The sequence below is a fragment of the Copadichromis virginalis genome, linkage group LG4 (genome assembly GCF_057382275.1).
Source record: "Copadichromis virginalis isolate Kocher_CV1m ecotype Utaka linkage group LG4, C_Virginalis_male_GT1.1, whole genome shotgun sequence".
Lineage (NCBI taxonomy): Eukaryota > Metazoa > Chordata > Actinopteri > Cichliformes > Cichlidae > Copadichromis > Copadichromis virginalis.
The window spans coordinates 9,493,311-9,502,356 of NC_140621.1; positions in this window are offsets into that span (position 1 = coordinate 9,493,311).

Sequence of the window (9,046 nt, forward strand, 5' to 3'; positions counted from 1 at the left end):
CTCTTCAGGTGATATTACATATTTCTTGTTATTGTCAAGCTATGAACAGTAAATAATGTACTTGCATTTATATAGTGCTTTTCTCATCTTACTGTCTCAAACAACCCGTTCTCACTCCCAAAGCGTAACATTTTACGCTAGGTGACAAATCGTCACCATATTACGTTTTCGGCTACCCACCACGTTCCTAAATGATGACCTCGGAAAAAGAGGAAATATGAGAACCGTCTGGACTGAACCTACACATGTTCGCTCTTTTTCTTCAAATCGCTTAGAAACACGCTATTTAACATCATTAAAGTCCTGGTTACGGTCTGGAATAAGGTTATGGTTAGGGCTAGGGATAAGGTTAGGTTTAGGGCTGGAATACAGGGCTGGAACGTCTATTACCGCGGGAGCGTCATTGCACTGGATTCCAGCCATAACCCACCGCGTACCATAAGAACGCTGAAGGTCTCCTTTCGCGTTCCTCAGGAACGCCGCGGGACGTGACAAAACGTCGACATGTTACGCCTCGGGAGTGAGAACGCTCTGTCTCAAAACATACAAATCACATGTTTACCATACATTTATACAACAGTTTGTTCTATAGTCTAGCACAGAATAATAAATAAAAAAATAAATATATATGTTTTGGAATGTGGGAAAAAGCTGGAGTACCCAGAGGAAATGGACACTAGAATCCATCCAGTCCCCAGTCAAGTTATGAATCAGGACCTTCTTGCTGTGAGGTCGGGGCAATGCTAAAATCCTGAGTCTGCAGACTCAGCAAAATGAATGACATATTTACTGCAGAGATAGACATATACACAAGACCAACTAATCATCACATGATTCAGTAAAAGCACTAGCTGTTAGAATCCCTGACAATGCATTGCTTTAAATGGAGAAAATCTTGGGGGATGGCTGTTATGAGGAAAAGCAGCCCAGAAACTACCAGCGGCACACAACGTTGTGTGCCTTAACTTTTGTTCTTTTACTCAAGCTAATCTGTCATTTTTCCTTGGTTAGGTTTAGGGATTAAAGATCTAATCTAAATTATAATATTAAAATTTGGGACATATCGTCAGTAGTGGACCTTGGATTCATCGGATGTTTCGGCCATTATCACTAGACACCCTAATCCTAGGAGGCCCTCCCAGGGTTGATCAGAAGTGTGTCACTGGTTTATGTTAAAATTGTCATTTCTCTTCTCCTTTCTGCTGTTTAGTTTTCTACAGTTTATTCTATCTATTCACTGCACCTGAGAAATGCTTACCTCTTTAACATTTATGGAGCCTCATTTTTTTAAAGGGACAGAAAAGGTGATAGAGAGAAGTAAGACAAGTAAGTAAGATATGCTTCCAACACCTCGCCAGATTGGGCTGTACGCTCTACCTCCCCACTGCCTCCCAGAAGAGGGAAGAAGAGCAGCGGGAAGAAGAGCAGTGGGAAGAAGAGCAGCGGGGAGAAGAGCAGTGGGAAGAAGAGCAGCGGGGAGAAGAGCGGAATACTTTTCTATTATTATTATTATTTCATTCCTCCTTTTAGTTTCACTACCATGAGATTAACTGCACAGTCTCCAGGAGGCTCTGAGACAGCTCTAGAGGCTTCAACAGTACACCAGGGCCGCACTGGCTTGCTGAGGATATCTTGACCACAACAAGAGCCTGTGTTGCAGCAGCTGTGCTGTTGGATAAGGCCATCTCCATCACACCAGGACCTGTGCTGCTGGCTGAGGCCATCTACATTACACTAGGGCCTGTGGTGCTGGCTTAGGCCATCTAAGATAAGATAAGATAAGACTTTATTGATCCCACAACAGGGAAATTTTTGCGTCACCTCAGCTCAGGTACAGATATCAGAAGGAAATACAAAAATACAAATAAGTACAATCAATGAAAAAAGTAAGATAATACATTATATACAATGGTAGCATACACAGTATGTGATTATGGATATGGTTGGAAATATGGAAGACATAAACTATATAGCTTAGCATAACTATTGTACCACTACTATTCCTGTTTATAGACATGTACACACACATGTACACACTAAATATACATACGTATACATATACATACATATATACCTGCACATGTCCATACACATGGAAGGTCCATTATGCATGAAGTGGTGACCGTGGATGTTCACAGTGTCCAGTGACTTATGACATCGTGATTGAGGAGTTATAGAGTCTAACTGCTGTTGGGATGAATGATCTGCGAAAGCACTCCTTCCTGCAGCGAGGGTGTTTCAGTCTCTGACTAAAGGAGCTGCTCAGCCCACTCACATACTCATGCAGTGGGTGATGTGGGTTGTTCATGATGGATGTCAGCTTTACTAACATCCTCCCCTCACCAACCACCTCCACAGACTCCAGGGGACATCCCAGCACGGAGCTAGACCTCCGCACCAGTTTGTCAATCCTGCTCCTGTCCCTGTCCATGCATCCACTCCCCCAGCAGGCCACTGCATAGAAAAGAGCAGATGCTACCACAGTGTCATAGAATAACAGAGTCCTGCAGACTCCGAAGGACCTCAGTCTCCTCAGCAGGTGGAGTCAACTCTGGCCCTTCTTATACAGGACGTCTGTATTTGTAGTCCAGTCCAGTTTATTGTTGAGGTGAACACCCAGGTACTTATAAGAGTCCACTATCCCAATGTCTTTCCCTTGGATGTTCACCGGTGTTGTAGGGGGTGACTTCCTCCTGAAGTCTATGATCATCTCCTTTGTCTTGCCGGCGTTGATTTGGAGTACGTTGGTCTCACACCAGCCAACAAAGTCACTGATGACCCCCCTGTATTCTTGATCATTCCTGTCTGATACGCATCCAATGATGGCTGTATCATCTGAGAACTTCTGTATATGGCAATCGTCCGAATTATAACAGAAGTCTGAAGTGTAAAGGCTGAACAGGAAAGGTGAGAGAACTGTGCCCTGTGGTGCCCCCGTGCTGCAGATTACCACCTCGGACACACAGTCATGGAGCCTCACATACTGTGGTCTGTTGGTAAGGTAGTCGATGGTCCATGCAGTCAGCTGTTTGCCTACTCCGGCTCCCTCCAGCTTCCCTCTCAGTAGAGCAGGTTGGATGGTGTTGAAAGCACTGGAGAAGTCAAAAAACATGATCCTCACAGTGCTCCCCGCCTGCTCTAAGTGAGAGAGGGATCGGTGTACCAGGTAGATTCAATTCAATTCAATTCAATTCAATTTTACTTATATAGCGCCAAATCACAACAAAAGTCGCCTCAAGGTGCTTCATAGATACAGAGAAAAACCCAACAATCATATGACCCCTTATGAGCAAGCACTTTGGCAACAGTGGGAAGGAAAAACTCAGTTTTAACAGGAAGAAACCTCTGGCAGAACCAGGCTCAGGGAGGGGCGGCCATCTGCTGCGACCGGTTGGGGTGAGAGAAGGAAGACAGGATAAAAGACATGCTGTGGAAGAGAGACAGAGTGTCATGGTCTCCGCTCCTCGTCAGCTGACAGCCGTCAGGTGCTTTGTTTTTGTTTCCCTTTCTCTCTCGCCCTCTTCCATTCTCTCTTTCTCCTGCCGGGGTGGAGCTCAGTATGGGCTCCTGCCCCTGGCCCACGCACCTGGAGGTGATCAGCACATCTGTCGCTGATCATGAGAGATTGGAACCCTTCTTAAGAGGGCGAGTCTGCTCTACTCGTCGCTGGATCGTTGAGCCATCAGCGTCAGTCGTCCTGTATTTTGTAAAGTGAGTTTGTGAGCCTGTCTGAACCAGGAAACTAATGGTTTTTTTCTGCCTGTGTATAGATTGCCTCTGGACCTGTTCTTTCCCTGTGCATGGCGACTGAACAGAAGCAAGAGAGATAGAGGAAAGGAGAGGAGATGTGCGAGGGCTGAATGGAAACCTTCCCTTCCTGGACTCCTGCCTCTTTCACTCCTGGACCCTGGAACCCCGGCCCCTTTTCCCTTGACACCATTATGTGTATATATGAATTCCACTGTAGAGGAACACTGTAAATCAGTTGTTCTTAACCTTTTTGGTGGTACCGAACCCCACCAGCTTTATATGCGCATTCACTGAACCCCTCTTTAGTGAAAAATAAAATGTGATTTTTTTTACTGGTGCACAAAATGAGCCATGCATGTCATGGCGGAGGCTCTGCCGAACCCCTGAGACCGACTCACCGAACCCCTAGGGTTCGATCGAACCCAGGTTAAGAACCACTGCTGTAAATAAATGCACCTTTTGAAGACACTAGTGGTCTGCGCGTGAGTCCGATCTACGAAACCTGACACAGAGGTTAATAACAGATATGATTCAATGCAGAGAGGTCTATTAACACATAGTGAGTGAGAAAGGTGACTGGAAAGGAAAAACTCAATGCATCATGGGAATCCCCCGGCAGCCTACGTCTATTGCAGCATAACTAAGGGAGGATTCAGGGTCACCCGGTCCAGCCCTAACTATATGCTTTAGCAAAAAAGGAAAGTTTTAAGCCTAATCTTAAAAGTAGAGATAGTGTCTGTCTCCCGAATCCAAACTGGAAGCTCCTCTCTCCTCTCTGTCCAAAATGTGAACATTGGCATCCTCGAAAGAGTGTCCTTTGTCCTTAAGATGCAGATGGACTGCTGAGTCTTGTCCTGTGGAGGTGGCTCTTCTGTGTTGTGCCATGCGCTTGTGAAGTGGCTGTTTGGTCTCTCCAATGTAGAGGTCTGGGCATTCCTCGCTGCACTGTACAGCATACACCACATTGTTAAGTTTGTGTTTTGGAGTTTTGTCTTTCGGGTGAACCAGTTTTTGTCTGAGCGTGTTGCTGGGTCTGAAATGCACCGGGATGTCATGCTTGGAGAAAACTCTCCAGAGTTTTTCTGATACACCGGCTACATAGGGGATGACAATGTTGTTGCGTCTGTCTTTCTTATCCTCCCTCGCTGGTGTCTGATCTTCTTTTCTGTGCCTCTTTGCTGACTTTAAGAACGCCCATTTAGGATAGCCGCACGTTTTGAGTGCTTCCTTTACATGTGTGTGTTCCTTCTTTTTTTCCTTCAGGCTTAGAGGGAACATGTTCTGCCCGGTGGTGTAGGGTCCTAATTACTCCAAGTTTGTGTTCCAGAGGGTGATGGGAGTCAAAGAGGAGGTACTGGTCTGTGTTTCTGGGCTTCCGGTAAACTTCGATGTTGAGGTTGCCATTCTCTTCAATGTGCACGGCGCAGTCTGTTGTAACTTTATGCAGCGTTGTACCAACTGCTGGTTTGACGTGGGTTGCGGTCAAAGTCAACTTTAGATCAAGCACAGAGGACTGAGACGAGGCTATGGTGGAGGTCAGGTCTTTTTCTCAGCTCCCTTTCAATCACATACAATACCACAGTACCACCTACTGGTGGGAGGTAGTAATAGCTGCTGCTTATTACAATATACCACATCCCTCTTTTCCGAGATAAAGATACTACCTCTTAACTCCAATATTTTGTAACATAAATGCACCTTTTAAATCGTAGGAACATTAACAATATTATATTCTTGAGACATTAAGTAAAGCACACCTTAGATTGCCTATCACTTGAACAATGCAAATACATATCAGTGCAGTGTTTTGAAACAGATGAACACATGACAAATTGGATGAGACATGTCAAAATGAACATATGAAACATGACATATTTTCTCTCTTTTCCAACAAGACAGTTATCTAACTTGTACAGAACAACTCAGGTACAGGATAGAGTGACTTTAAGTTTCCCAATCACTTAGTCTCTATATCTGGCAGGGCGTATTATTGCTCGGCCACTGCGTGTGTAGCATGTGGGTGTATTGTCCATACTTGCAGGAAGAGAGTGTTGTGGGGTGTCACTTTCTGGTGGCACAACTGGCTCTTGGGCGTGAACAGACAGTTCATCTGGGTCCATGGATGTGTCCTTGAACAGACTTGGGTGTATTTTTCTCAGATGTCTCCTGTTCCTCCTGAGCACCTCACCCTCTGGTGTTTGCACAGTGTAGGAGCGTGGTTCCTCTCGCCGATGAGCTACAACAGCTCGCTCCCAACCGCGCCGTGTTTGCATGTGCACAGTATCGCCTGAGGTCAAAACAGGCAGTGGTCTTGCATGCTGATCAAAGTGGTATTTCCGCTTTGACTGCAGTCCACGCACTTTATTGTGAATGTTCTGTGGGGTTGACTGTCTCAACACAGCACTGGCGCATGGCAGCGTGCTGCGGAGAACCCTTCCCATCAACATTTGTGCAGGTGACACATTCAGTCCTGTGACTGGAGTGTTCCTCAGAGATAACAGCACTAGATGTGGATCTGTTCCAGTTCGTATTGCTTTTTTAAGTGCATGCTTAACAGTCTTTATGGCTCGCTCCGCCATTCCATTTGAAGAAGGAAAACCGGGACTGGAAAAAGTTAGCTTTATCTCCCAAGATGCTGCAAACGATCTCATCTCGTAGCTGGCAAATGGAACATGATCGCTCACTATCTCTTTGGGAATCCCGTGTCTTGCAAAGACTGATTTCATCTTCTGAATCACAGAGTGTGCCGTTTTGTCAGGTAAGTTAAGAACTTCTGGGTATTTGGATAAATAGTCAACTAACAAAAGATATGGCTGACCGTTCAGTTCGAAGATGTCTGCTCCGATTTTCATCCATGGCAGCTCTGGAATCTGATGTGGAATAAGCGGCTCAGCCTGGTTCTTTGGCTGCATTTGCTGGCATTGTTCACACTTTTCAAGCATAGTCTCTATATCGTGTGACATGCCAGGCCAGTACAGTACTCTTCTTGCTCTGGCTTTTGTGCGCTGTACACCTTGGTGAGCGAAATGCAACTTCTCCAGGATCACTTGTCTGAAGCTTTGGGGTATTACAATCTTGTCCCCTATCATAATAATGTCATCGTGGATACCGATATTGTGTCTCATAGGCCAGTAGCTGTGGAGTGTTCTGTCTAAACTCTTCCTTTTAGCTGGCCATCCGTTGAAGTGTCTTCCACGCACAGCTTGTAGCACGCTGTCTGCTGCAACTGCCGTTCTCAGGTCACTCAGTGTTTTCTCACTCAATGCTGCTGTGGCCTCCAGAGCATACACAACTCTTTCATCATTTGTGTTTTCACTCACATTTTCATTGTCACTGGTGGTTGTGGCATGTGAAAGTGCATCGGCTATGAACATGTCTCTGCCGGGGGTGTATGTGACGGTGAGATCATATCTCTGTAGTTGCAGCAGCATTCCTTGTAACCTTGCTGGTGCCTTGCATAGCGGCTTACGCATTATCACCTCCAGGGGTTTATGATCAGACTGCACGGTCACTGGTCTTCCATAGACATACTGGTGGAATCGTTTAGTGGCAAACACAATGGCTAGCAACTCTTTTTCTATTTGTGCATACCTTTTTTCTGTGTCTGTGAGTGCTCGTGACGCATAGCACACAGGTTGCCCTTCTTGTAATAGGCATGCACCCAGCCCATCTTTTGAAGAATCAGCCTGCAATGTTAATGGTTTCTTGTGGTCATAAAATCTCAACACTGGTGCTTGTGTGAGCGTCGCCTTGAGCATCTGCAACGCTGCTGTGTGGTGTGGCTGCCACTGCCACGCTGTGTCCTTTTTGAGTAGCTGTCTTAAAGGTGCTGTGAGTGATGCTTCATTTTGAATGTACTGTGCCAAAAACTTCGTCATTCCCAGCAGACGCTGAAGGCTTTGTTTGTCTTCTGGAGTCGGCATGTCGACAATAGCTTTGATCTTTGAAACATCTGCTTTCTGCCCTGCTGCTGTGATAATATGGCCCATGTATTTCACTGTGTCAACTTTGAACTGAATTTTGTCCTTGTTAAACTTCACGTTAGCTGCTCTTGCTTTCTCCATGACCTTCTGCAGGATTTCATCGTGTTCGTGCTCTGATGTAGCTGCAATTATCATATCATCTGCAATGATAAATACACCAGGAATGTTGCCAAAAGTCTCACAATTCTTTTGTTGAAAAACCTCGCTGGCGGATTTGATCCCGAATGGGAGCCGGAGGAAACGATACCGGCCCCAAGGTGTGTTAAAGGTACAAAGCTTTGATGACAGCTCGTCCAGCTTGATCTGCCAGTATCCATCTTTTTCATCCAATATGGTGAAGATGGATTTTCCTGCTAGCTTGCTGCGAACGTCCTCGTGTGTGGGGATGGAGTAGTGCTGGCGTTTAACTGCTTGGTTCAGATCACAAGGGTCCAAACACACCCTTAGTGTTCCGTTCTTCTTCTGTGTGGCGACAAGACTGTTGACCCAATCTGTAGGCTCATTGACAGGTGTTATGACATCTCTGTTTTGTAAGTCCTGTAGCGTCTTCTTCAGCGGGTCCATTATGGAGAGAGGCACGTTCCTGCATGCATGAATCACAGGTGTTGCGTTTGGGTCAGTGTGTATGTGGTGAACTCCAGGGAACTCACCTAAGCCTGTGAACACATCAGCATACATCTCCACAAGCTCTTCCTTGGTAGAAGGTGGTTTGGCTAGTTTCGTTTTAGTGGATGTTATGGCAAGGGTCTCAACTCGTTTCACCAGATGCAGCTCTTCACAAGCTTGTCCACCTAGGATCGGTTTATCAGCATGGCCTGATACAAGAAAGTCAAACACAGCCTTGTGGTTCCGTGCTTCACACTCAAGAGACACCACACCATCTGCACGTATGCGGGCTCCACCAAAAGCTATGAGTACAGTCTTTGTGGGCTGTAACCGAGGCATCCCTGGTAACTTGTTGTAAACTGATCTGGGGAGCACATTTGCGTCCGCACCTGTGTCTAGCTTGAAGGTGACTGATACGTCTCCGATTGTTACACTTTCATGCCAACTTTCAGTTTTGTGCTTGTCACTGCACACCACGCCAATGTACAGTGAATCCCCATCAGTCTCAATGTTATTAATAGTTTTTGTTTTCTTGTAGTTTCTACTTTTCTCTGCGCCTGCTCTGCATACTTTTGAGAAGTGGTTATTTTTCCCACACTTGTGGCATGTTGCCCCATAGGCTGGACACTGTCGGAGCGCGTGTTTGTTGCCGCATTTGTAACAAACCATTTGCTTGTCGTTGCTTGTTTTGTTTTTACTGTGTCCTG